This window comes from Mus pahari, chromosome 13 (genome assembly GCF_900095145.1).
Source record: "Mus pahari chromosome 13, PAHARI_EIJ_v1.1, whole genome shotgun sequence".
NCBI lineage: Eukaryota > Metazoa > Chordata > Mammalia > Rodentia > Muridae > Mus > Mus pahari.
The window spans coordinates 16006012-16019054 of record NC_034602.1 but is presented as its reverse complement, the minus strand read 5'-3'; positions in this window follow the sequence as shown (position 1 = coordinate 16019054).

Sequence of the window (13043 nt, the reverse complement as noted above, 5' to 3'; positions counted from 1 at the left end):
TGTGTGTGTGTGTGTGTGTGTGTGTGTGTGTGTGTGTGTTCTACTCTGCTCCGGACAGCTTTTTCTTGCTATTGGAAAAAGTTTCCAGTTGAGACAGTTCTTTCTGCTACAAAAATTCTAAAAGTTGTCTGGATAGCTCATTGGTTTTCTGACCAAAGTAAGAAAAGCTGCTATAAAAAAAATTTGGATCAATCAAGTCAGAATCCTGTTAGGAAAAAAAAAAATGCTAGAAGAGCTGTTTTTACTCTTCAGTTCTGCTCTGTCTGTTAGCTCATCTCTTGCAGATCAAAAGCCTGTTTTTTTGTTTACACATCCATTCAGTTATTTATTCTAAGTTCCTTTTTGATTATACTATGAAACAGAATCCTTAATTCTTAGAAAACAGCAAGCACATATTTTCTTCCAGCTTTGCAAAAGAGATCTGAGATCTGCCCACTGTTGTGATTATAAAAGGATAAAGGAATGTTAATACATGTTCTATGGGGTATGGTGAGGTGTGGGGGGAGGGGGTGCCTCAGTGGTCCCATGCCAAGTCATCCCTTCCCCCTGAGGGAACAGCCACACAATGGTATAGTATAGAATACAGTTTATTCAGGGCATGGGGAGGGGAGTTAAGAGGGTAGTAAAGACAGAGAGAGGCAGAGAGGAGGCAAGCAGTAGAGGTTGGCCATGACTATGTGGAGAGAGGTGAGAAGGGAATAGGGAGAGAGGGAGTAAGGGGACAAGAAGCAAGGGAAAGTAAGAAGCAGGAGTAAGAGAGTAATTGAGAGAGGAGGGAACAAGCAGCCCCTTTTATGGTGAGCCAGGCCTACCTGGCTGTTGCCAGGTATCTGTGGGGATGGAGTCCAGACCGAGTACCAACACCTACCTCTGTTAAACTAGCTGGGTCAGACCTTGTCCTGAAATTACTATTTACTGTCCCAGGCTGATCCTCAAATCAGGAATTTGTGTGCCTTTGTAGCTGCCTGTCTTTGTATCTTTCTGACAAGCTGTCTCACTAATTTAGCTGACTTTGTTCCTTTAGATTTCTTAAACCCTTCATAGTCCTCATATTGCATCCTTAATTTTTGCATAGTTTAAAATTATATAGTTTTGAACTTTTGTTTTTATAGTTCTTTCCCACAGTCTACAGGGTTGTCCTGAAAGTTCCATTTTTCATTTTGCTAAGACTTTAGCCAAACCTCTGCCTCTTGGACAAGTGCTATATCTGATTACCATGAAGTCACTAACATTAACAGGAAGGGCTTTCCTTAAAGGCGGAATATAATATATGAACATTATTATACAAACACGCCTTATGTTCATGGTAGCCACAGGCACTCATGGAAGCCCATGCCCACTAGTCCTATGACAGGGAAAGGAATCACGCCATTCTGTCCCCATCAAGGCCATACTGGATCCAGCAAATAATTGTAGTTTTCACTTGTCAAATCTTACATTCATGTCACTGTAAACTCTTCTCTGTTTTCTATTGCTTACTGATAAGTTAAAGGAATCTCTATAATAAAAGAGCCATTTTTGTCTCTAATGGTACTATTTCAATAGATATCTTGAGCCACAACTGATTTTACTCATATATTTAAATAGCTCTCTCCCTTTTGTTTTGTGGCCCTTTGTATTATTTCTTTCCTTGTGTGAAAGAGTGTTTCTTAATTGTAAACCTATATGTTCATTTGTGTTTTAATCTAATATGATACTTTTTGTCTTTGTATAGGCCAGCCATTCCTTTATATTTATATATTATTAACTTCATATTTAATTTAATTTAATTTTTAAGATTTATTTATTTATTCATATATGTGGGTACACTGTCACTCTCTTCAGACACACCAGAAGAGGGTGTTGAATCCCATTACAGATGGTTGTGAGTCACCATGTGGTTGCTGGGATTTGAACTCAGGACCTTTGGAAGAGCAGTCAGTGCTCTTTATCACTAAGCCATCTCTCCAGCCTCCCCATATTTAATTTTATTATTGACATATTACTACTTTCTTTCTGTAGTTCTGGTGTGATATATTATTTTATTATTTGTTATATTAATTGCTTGGTTTTGGACCTGGGGCAAGGGACTGAGGTGCATATTTTACACACCAAAGCAGATTTGGCTTCTAGGTTCTCCTAGCATCCCTCAGTCCCTATCTGGCATACTCTGACCCAACCCAGAACCTTCCAGCCCGGGGTCGGGGCTGCCCATCCACCAGAAACACCTCCCTATATAATCCAGACATTTTTGGTCTCTTTCTTTTCTTCTTATCTTCTTTCTCTACATGCTTGGCCCTTTCTCTGCTTCCCTCCCCCTCTCTTATTGTCCTCCTCTTCCCCATGATGACTTCTCTGGCCTTGGTCCTTCAAGCTAGTAGTCCCAAAGCAGCTTCCCAATAAACCTGCCTTTAATGTAATCTAATTTAGATTATAATCTAATTTAATCTAATTTACTTATTTCCCTGGCAACAGGGAAATAACTTATCATGAATATGTTTTAGTGTGAAATGTCACTATGTTCTTTTTATTTTCTGAATAGCTGCTCTGAATGTTATACAACACATCTCATAACACTAAAACAATATAGTTCTGCTAAATGAGAAATCTTAAATACTGCTTCACTGTGTTTTTCTTTATGTATCATAATTCCAACAATTAATTCATATCACTTTTTTGCTCCTAGTATCATTTATTATTTCTCTTAAAGTAGCTACTCTTGTGACAAGTACAGATACTTCATTAATTTCTTTATTTCTAATAGTATCAATCTTTGTCTTTATTTTTTATGGTTATTTGGATATACATGGAGTGCTTGTTAATAAATCATCTTTTAGAGTACAATTGCATAATGCTGGACTTCCTGATTACTGATAAGACAGCTGCACACCAAAGTCATCCTGAATGTATTGTTACATTTCTTGTGCATTCAAGTATTATTTCTTTGCTTTTGGCTTACACAGTCTTGCTTTTTCTCTTTGTAGTGGTTGATTGTTTTGAATCTATGCACCTTGATATTGTTATACCTTCTGGTAATACACTTCAATGTATTTTTCATGAAATATAAGATATTTTAGCCATTACTTCTCCCAATATTTTTCATAAACATTGTTTTCTTTCACTTTCTAAAATGGCAATTATATGCTTACTGGAATGTTTGATGTCTTATACAGATTTTTAAGACTTTATTATCTACCTATTTCATACCTCAAAAATTTTGATCAATTTTATTTACTCATTTCTGTAGCTTTTATCTATACCTCCCTTTTCAAGCTACTCATGTTTATTCTCCTTGATTGCATATTTCATTCAGAGGATGTAACATTTTTTCATTAAGCCAATGTTTTAGATGTTTGTATTATTTTTATTTTTTTAATTTATCAGTCAGATTATTTTTCTTTTTAATTTATGTATTTGTACTGGTAACCTCTACTTTCATGTACTTTGATAGATTTGATGTTAACAGTTATAATTTGTTGAGTTATTGAATTTAGGCCTCCAGGACTAATTCTGGGAGTAAGGGCCATGTTCTCTCATACAGACCACTTAATAATCATTGTAAGACAAGGCTGAAGAAAAATTCGTGCAGCCCAGTATCAAATAGCACTGCATTTACAGTTGGAGAATGTTTCCACAGCTTTTCTTGAATAAATGCTTCATATATTATTCTGTCCATTCGGTTAATTTACAGTTAAGAAAACATTGATTATATTAGTATTTTCAATATTTTCACTTTCTTGAAGCATAGAAATCAATAAGATCCTCATCTCATAATTGTATTCATTTAGTTTTAACCTCATTTTATGCTAAGAAACATCATCTTTTACAGATTTACTGAACACTGTGAGTTTTCACCAGAAATACATAAACAGAACAATACTCATTAAGATTATTTATTATAATAAATTCTATTATTTATTTTATTTTTGAGATAATAATATAATTTCTCATTACTTTACACAAACTAATGGCAAGCAAATTTTCTGAACTGATAGAATTTTGGTACTATAAGTATCAAGACACTGACTATAGCCACTTAAACTTTGTATTATCTCCCACAGGAGTTTCATTAGGTTCCTATAGCTTCATAATGATAGATGCACAAGATGTATTCTAAATATGTATGTACAGAGTGTGGTATTAACATCACCCTAACAAGTGTTTTCCTTCACAATAGTTGTATAGATGTAAATCATGAGCATTCAGTCAAAAGTGTAAGGAGAGATATGCTACATGATATGAGAGTTCTACTAACTTTTGTTTATAGCTGAGGCTTAAGATGTTTTTAATAGTATGTTAAATATTTTTTACATTTTAATTTAAAAGAGTTTAATAACTTACTTTCTTCTTTTTACTATATGAAGCCTTTCCAACCATCCCTTTCTTCTTTCATGTCTCTTCCATTCTCAAATTATTATTCTTTTTTACTTTATTACTATTGCACACTCACATATAAATACAACCTGCTGATTCTTTTTTCTTTTAATGTTTGTGTGTATATGGTTGCAATTTCAGGGTTGCACACTTTGTACTGGATAACCAGTTAAGGAGGTGCTTCCTTTGAGAGGCTAATTCTTCCCAGTTCAGCATTCCTGGGGGTGCCTGTAGTTGTTGTCTAGGGGAGGAACTTCCTGGGGTTTTATCACTTCTGCTTTAGCACATCTTTGGACAGTGTAACTAGCAGGTCTTGTTATACAAGTATTTCTAAGTCACTTGTCCCACTTCCTGGTATCCTGGCTCTTATGGATTTTCTAGCCCAGTCTTCTGTGATGCTCCTTGAACCATAGATATAGGCCTTGTGATGTAGATGGGCCTATTGGAGTTTAGAGAACCAGAATCCACTTATCTTTGTATTGTGATTATTTATACATTTTTGTAATGGTTTCAATTTGCTGTAGAGAGAAGCTTTCTGGATAAAACATGACAGCTAAAAATCAGTACGATACTTAAAAGTGAATTCTTATACATACATATAAGTATACTTTAAATGATGTTGTGACACTTCAGATAACCATGGTCCCCCATATAAACCATAGAATAAGAAAAATCCATTAACAAGCATGAGAAACCTCCTGTTGAGTAGTCAATCAGTTAGATCATGTGATTTCTAAAACACTATAGTCTGTTGCTGTGTCTCACAGGTTGAAGGTAAGTCCCTTTTGCTAAATGCACTATACTTAGGTCACAGAACTTAGATGATTAGAGCTGCATCTAACTTGACAGCCTTCTTTTGACCTCTAGCTACCAAAGTACCAGAGAATATAAGGTACACTGCCAAGGAAAGGAAGTAATTCTCTCCCAGATAGACACCTATGGAACACAATAATGACTAGCTTGACAAGATCTCAATAAAGATACAATAGTGGCTCTCATATGTTGCTGATACACAGAGTTGTCTAAGTGGACATAAGGCTCATTCTAAGGGAGTGGTAACATATTAACTACTTGGAGTCTAGCAAACTACTTGAGGACTTCCAGGTCAATGATATTACAAGTCAATCTACTACTTTGAAGAATTTTACCTATCAGTTGACATTTCTGTTACATCAGTTTCAATAGGTGTAGCTTAGGAGTATTTGCTTTACTGTCTCTTTGGAATATGAGCTTAATAATATATATTCATGAAATTATATATGTCTTAGTAAAATCCTTATTCTATTTTTCTTTGCTGTGGATTAAACACAAGACCTTTTCATATATGTAGGGCTATATTATTGTCAGCCTTATTCAACTTAATGATGAATAATTTTAACAGAAAAGCATAATTGTGGTTTCTATAATTATTTGTGCCTCTTTTTAATTGGAATAAAGTTATGCAAATACCCTATTCAGCAGACATTCAGTGCTTATATCAATGTTTGTCCAGAATTAGTTTAGATCCATTTGATTTCAAACACAAATTACTTTAAACCATTTAATTATAGAAATGTACATATAAAATAAAAATTTTATTAACATTTTATAAGCACCATATAGAAACTTAAAGATTATTTTATGTATATCTGTGCTCAGGAATGAATTCTACTTTAGTTTTACATTTCATGTCATCATTTTTCATAAACATGCACTTTATTAAGAAACTCTTTTTCAGTTCTGGAGAGAAGGCTCAGTGGTTCAAACTCTTACTCTTTCAGAGGAACTGAGATTCGTTCAAGTACTCAGAATGGGAAGCTGACAGTTGACTGTGACTCTAATTCTAGGTGATCTAACACACACTTTTCATCTCTGTGGGCACATGGGCACTCTATATGAGTGTACACACACACACACACACTCCCCCAAAGAAAGACTAATAGAAAGAGAGAGAGAAAGACAGACAGTCAGTTAGACAGAGAAAAAGAAAAACTAAAAAAGAACAATAAACTATTTCTCTGTTCTCGAGTTAATACTGAGAATCATCTTGAAAAGTCTCTATTATGTACTCATTTTGTCTGAAGATACAAATCACTACAAAAGCTACAGTTGTCTCCATGAAAAACAAGCAGGAATTAGTTTTTAAAACTGCAGACTTAAACTCACAGCAAGAAAGTTATTGTTTATTTCGTTTTTCCCACTAAACTGAAGATTGATTTTATCCTGGTAGGGTGTAAAAGTAGGATTGTAAGGAATTTAAGTATTATCTACCAGATGTTGACTCCACTAAGCTATCATTTGAGCTTATGTTAGGGGCTTTTGATCACAGTTTTCTGGAAGTAAACAAATGGCACAGCAACTCTACCTCTAATTCCAAAAGATAAGCCTCCATCCCAGGAAAGCCAGAACAGACAGCAGTGTGAGAGCTTGGGGGAAAAAACAAAACAAAAAACAAAAAAACTCCAATTTGCCTGTACTATTAAGAAGCAGCATGTAGACTGGAAAACAAGGTACGTACTTCATATTAGAAGGCCTTGACAAAGAGCTTCCTGTTTGCCATTAGAATAGTCATAAACATGTTTCAGTGGACATCGGTTTATAGGTTTATTATCAGCTTATTATTACATTATATATAGCCATTGTGGAAATGGAGATATGGCCTGGTAGAAAGCAGGGGTATTACAGGGTCAAGGAGTCCTAGGCTTCCTATGCCTTGACTTTCTGCAATCAGTGCAATTCCAGCTGGATTTAGATGACAAATAATTATAGCAAAAATAGAAGGCTTAATCTAAAATTAACTTAAGCATACATGAAAATTCAGATCCTCAGGTATTTTGAAGAGCCTTAGAATACAAATTGACGCATTTTAATTCTGTTGCTACAAATGTCCCCTTCCTTGAGCACTGGTAATTTATACCTCAGCTAGAGGGCCCAGTTCTCTCTCAGCTCCTCTAACTACCAACCATGCAAACTTAAGCAAATGAAATAGCTTATTTCTTCTACTTATCTCTGTAACTTGGAAATGAAAGCAGTCTCTACTTCCCACACCTGCCTGCTCTAAGAAGCAAACCCTCATATTTGTATCTAGTAGTCGAATTTGCAGTTGTTAATCTAGTTATCAATGAGGAGCTGGCTGGCAGATCTGTTTGGGGTGAAACCTGAGACTGGCAACCCAGCTGCTGGCAGGTATCTATCTACTTTCTGGACATGTCTACATTGTAAGTCATTTTGACAGACCTTTTAAGGGGAAAAACTCTTTCACATAGAATAGAACTGATTTCTTTGAGTTGCCCATAGCAACACTGTTAGTTCTCTCATTAAGGCTCCAGTAGATAGTTCAAAAAGAACCATTGAGAAATAAGTCTGAATAGACAATCAGATTTTATCACATCATGTTTTTAAAAGGCACCTAGTGTCCACATCTCTTATAACCAAACGAAAATAGAAAGAAACACAATATTTAGAAGGAATTTTGTGAATTTTGTAAATAAAAAAATAGTGTCCTGTTCCTCTGCCAGTGAAATTGGTAACTATGGTGGCAATTCAAGGCATGTCTCTTATCCTAAGTGAATTATAGATAGCTTTTTAAAAAAAAAAAAAAAAACAAGTAAGACTGACAATGGCTTGGAAAAGCACTGATCTTTCCCCTACTAATGTGAAACCAGTTTCATGGAGTTTATATTTGCTAACAAGGGAGAATTAAAAAGCTATTTGCAAATAAATTGATTAACTATTACATAAGTATTTTACAGAAAAGTGGAGAATTCTCCATTCCAGTTCTCAGACACTATCTTATGGTATTCTTAGCTTTTTCATTGGTGAAAGGCAGTGTTTTGTTTTGTAGTGTATCCTAAAAGAGTTTGCTTGAGAGTCACAAGAATGTTAGGTGATAGAAGTAAGCGAAAATGACTCTTAAGGGTTGAGAAATTTAAAGATAGACCATGATAATTTGGCTTTGGATCTGGATCATACTTACCAGAACCATGAAGAATTTATGTGTAAATCAGCCTTGCAGAAGCTTTTAGTTGAGTTTGTTGTTAGTTTGTTTGCTGGGTGGAAAGACCAGCTCATAGGAGATAGTGTTTCTGAAACTAGGAAGTCATTCTAAGCTTCTGAGTAGCTGTTTCCACACTTGAGTTGCCACCAAAAAAAGCTGTGATCCAGCCTGACTGTCCCCATAAGAAAAGACACATCTGCTCTGGGCTCAGAACTAATGGATGTTTTGTATTTATTTGACAATAACTATATCAAATCATTTTTATTAATATGGTATACTAGAGATACAAATGAATCTATAAGCATTTCTTATCCAAAATGGGAAATTGAGACACGTTAACATGACATCCAAAACAAGAATCAATATCTGTAGATAGTCAATAGAATTCTATCCACAGAAGCACACATGCACTAAAAATAAAATTTCCTCCCTTTTTTTTTTTGATCAAAGATTGCTAAACAATCTTTCTGATCTCAGATACTGATGGCCTGTTTTTGGATAGTGTTCCTTGTATTATACCTTCCTGCAGACTTAGTTGGCATAAATAGTTCTATCAGCTCTGTAATAGCTAATAAATTTGAAAGGATGCATTGTACTTTGATTTCCCAGTGCTATAATCCTAGTGTTACATGACTCAGCTATTTGATCTAATATTTGTTCCTCCTATATCTCTTTCCTTTTACTTTCCCCTGGTTTCAATATTCCATAGGATTATTATAAATACAAAATGAGTGCATTTTGTCAAATTTGTTGCAATGATTTACTTCATATATTCATTTTTACTTTACAATGGAAACCATAAAATGCATGGAACATACAATATATGCATGTATCTATACAGTATTTATAAGTTCACATTTCTTCTGAAGATGGCTATTGTCCAACACATAAAATTTTGATGTACAATCATTCACATATCTGGCTTTCTGAGATGTTCTGATATTCCCAATTCAGGTGTTGATTATTCTTTTAAGCACAGTTTGCAACACTGAATTTTTATGACTAATATACATATCTTTTCTTCTAATCACTCATGTTAGGCTAAGTCTCTGTTCTGTATTAATAGGAAAAGAAACGATTTAAAACATTTTAGTGATATTTTGTGAATGTGGATTTCTCAGTGTAACCAGTTTTCATTTCAGAAACCATGTTCTTTCAGGGTTACTTATTAGCTTAAAGCAATGTACTTCATGATAAAATTGGTTTACAGTACATGATAGCAATATGCACATACTATGGGCAGACATGATAGTGGGCAGACAATCACATTGGCAAGCATCAAAGGGTTTTAGCAAATGAAAAGTTGAGCATATAGAAGTCTCTGAGTATTTTCATAAAGAATTTGTTATTGATAAGCTCAGTTCTGATATATTTGGCATAACATAAAAGTACATTCTTTTCTATCCAGTGTGGTGAGGCTTCCTGATTTTGCTCATCTCCACTTCCTCACATCAACTGTTGAATGCATTTAGATTCTGTCTAACCAAGGGAAAGCACACTCTTCCTCTATGCTTGTTCCTTGTGGATTCTGAAGGAATGGAGACTTTCTTTTTTTCAATTATGTGGAAAGCAGATTGCTGAAGAGCATCTGAAAATCAATCACAGTACAAAGCACACGTAGAGAGCCTGTTATCTTCCAAGATTGCAATTCAAGGGTTGAGAATTCCATTTTGTATCAGCCAGAAAGTTTGGGTGAACTAAGTATCTTTTAAAGTTTATAGGTTCAAATAAAAGTGCACTCTTAGGAGGATCCTAGCATATGAAGCAGGACACAACAACCTTTTCTACTTTTAGCTTCCATGGTTATTTTAATGAAATTTAACCCTTTAGTGGAAATACCAAACTTTTTCAGAAGCAAGATACTTAAAAAATTAACTACAAATATTTTACTCATAAGTAAGGTAAATAATAGTTATATTGAGCGGGAGGAAGTAACACATACACTGAATGCCACAGCATAGGTGTATATCTAATAATAATCACTGAGACAAATTTGAGGGATATTCAGGAATATATGAAACTGAAGGGTGGATGCAAATGATGCTGTATTTCTTTGAAAAATCATTGCAATTGGTTCTAATTATTGAAAGGTAGGCCAAACCATGGATTTGTATGGCGTTATTTATGTCTCTTTGGCCATTGGGAAATTTACTATATAATATTTGCATCTGATGTTTTCTTATAAGTAAAATAAGAAGATAGAAATGCATAGTGTTTTTAAAATAGACTATGCTAGTTTATATCAACAATGTCCTTAGAAGAATATGTGTTAGTAAGCAGAATGAGGTTCAAATCAGTTATTTCCATGAGTCAAAAGACTTGCTTTTTCTTTCCCATATTTCTTTGGGGCTGTTTTAATCACTATGGAGAAAACAATTAATGCAAGGTCTTTATTGAATCAACCAACATAGGGAAAATACAAAAACAAAACAAAAACAAAGAAGCATTCTAGAAGAAAAAACTCTATCTTCCCAACCTAAACATACCAATTGTTTAAATAAAGTCCTACCTCGAAATATTTTATAGTATGCTCAGATAATAAATGCTCTCCTTGTAGGAATTGAGACAAAAATAAGTGATAAATATATTACATCTATAAGAACATATTTTATAATATTGTTTCTTTCTTAACATACTCTATATAATTTGGAAGGAAGACTTTTATCTTTTTTTTCCCACAAGAACAGATAGCTTACCCAAAACACTAGAACTTTAAAATAGGCAAGACTAGCAGAGAGAAAATATCTGACATCCTGAGTGTGGTGACTCTTCCTGGGCATGTAGACCATGGTGCTTTCTATCTTCTCATTTTACTCCTCTAGCTATAAGAAAGATTACTTAAACCCTGTAACATTAATTTGTTAAGAGGCATCATGAAACTCCTGAGTGTGTATTCTGTTGGTAATCAAGAATGTTGTCCATTGCAGTAAAGAAATAATGGAGATGAAGAAATGGCTCAGCTACAGGGGATCTGCTTAGTAGAAGGTCTGCCACAAAAAGTCCATATCAGAAATTCAACAGATGAGACCCAAACCATCCTGGACAAGCTCACAAACACTAAAAAGTAAACCTTATTTCTTTTCAAGCAGTTATCTCAGGGCTTTGTCACTGTAACAGGAAACTAAGACAGAATTGGAAGGATTTTTGCCTTGGCAGCTACACAATAGAAATATTAAGCAACATATTGTCATTTCAGGTCACTCAGACAATGTCTATAGTTTAAATGATGAGAAAAAAAATCTCAGGAGGATCAAAGCTATAATGGAAGAAAATGGTTTCACAATTTTATAAACTCTTTAACTTTTAACACTTAAGGTACATTTAACATATAAGGTAACATTTAGCTTGGACATTTTTATTGAAATAATTACTTAGTTTTAGAAGTCTGGAAAAAAAAAAACAGGTCTACAGTACATACAATAGTGCCTCTTTTTGGCTTATATCCCACATGGTGTTTCATGTAGAGTTTTTAGCTATGAATGTTTTCACTCTGGTTTTGATTATGGTTATAGCTCTTGGAAAGCACATTCAAATCTCACTGAGAATGACATGTCTACTTGTATTGTCTTTATTTCCTACAATAGGCCAGAAACATTCGATGTAGCCAGTATCCAAAATCACCAAAAGCAAATGATACTAGTAAATTTTACATGATAGTTTTTTAAAACAATGTATGAATACTAACTATAATAAATAGCATTACTGAGACACTTTGTTTAGAAATTAGTGCCATTTAGAACATTTTTGCTTCCTGACACCCATGCTCTTCAAAGAGGGTCTTTACCTATTTTCAGGTCATAAAAGCCACTCATCAGTAACATAAAATTTGATGTTTACAGTGATAGCTTATCTACATTATTCTTTTATAGTGATTTTTCACCTAAAATTGAAAAAAATTGCTATATTTTATACATATTAATTAGAAAGATATGACTCTAGACATGCCTTAATCTCTAACTCAAACATCAGGGATATGTATCACTAAATAATGAATGGAAGGTATCTTGTATCTTAGAAGTAATCACTTCCATATAAGTTACTGTAGCATATATTCTTGAACATTCATTATTGAACATGATTAAATAATTTAGGATTTAATAGATATGAACGTGGAAAAATGATCCAGAATTTCTTAAACAAGAAATATTCAGAGTTTCCTGGCAAATATAATTACATATCTATAGCTATAAATGTCTCTTTCTGTCCTCAAATGTTGTGAATTTGGTTGACCACGAATACTATGTTTATGGGTTCTCGAATTACACTGGAATTTGTACATCTTCATGTAAGATGCTGTGGGTTCCTGCCCTCAATTGGCTCTAATTGGTATATACAGTTTCTGGTGGACAATGGATGGGCAGGGAGACAGGTGGGACTTTAGATTTCCAGGCAAGGAAACCCAAAGAAGAAGGGATTAGTACCATCATGGTGAGGAAGCAGAAGGATCAGGCTTTAGGACAGAGAGATAAGATAGATGGCCCACATTTAAGAGTCAGTGATTGTGGCCCCCAGGAGGGATGCAGGCTTTAATCTGAGGTAAACAGGATGGAATATAGATTTTAGTAATAATTCAGGAGTGTCAGAGGGGAGAGTGTGCTAGCAACATGGAGAATTGAAGTTTCCCAGCCACATTGAGCTATTTAAGGCATATTAAATATAAAGCTCTCTCTCTCTCTCTCTCTCTCTCTCTCTCTCTCTCTCTCTCTCTCTCTCT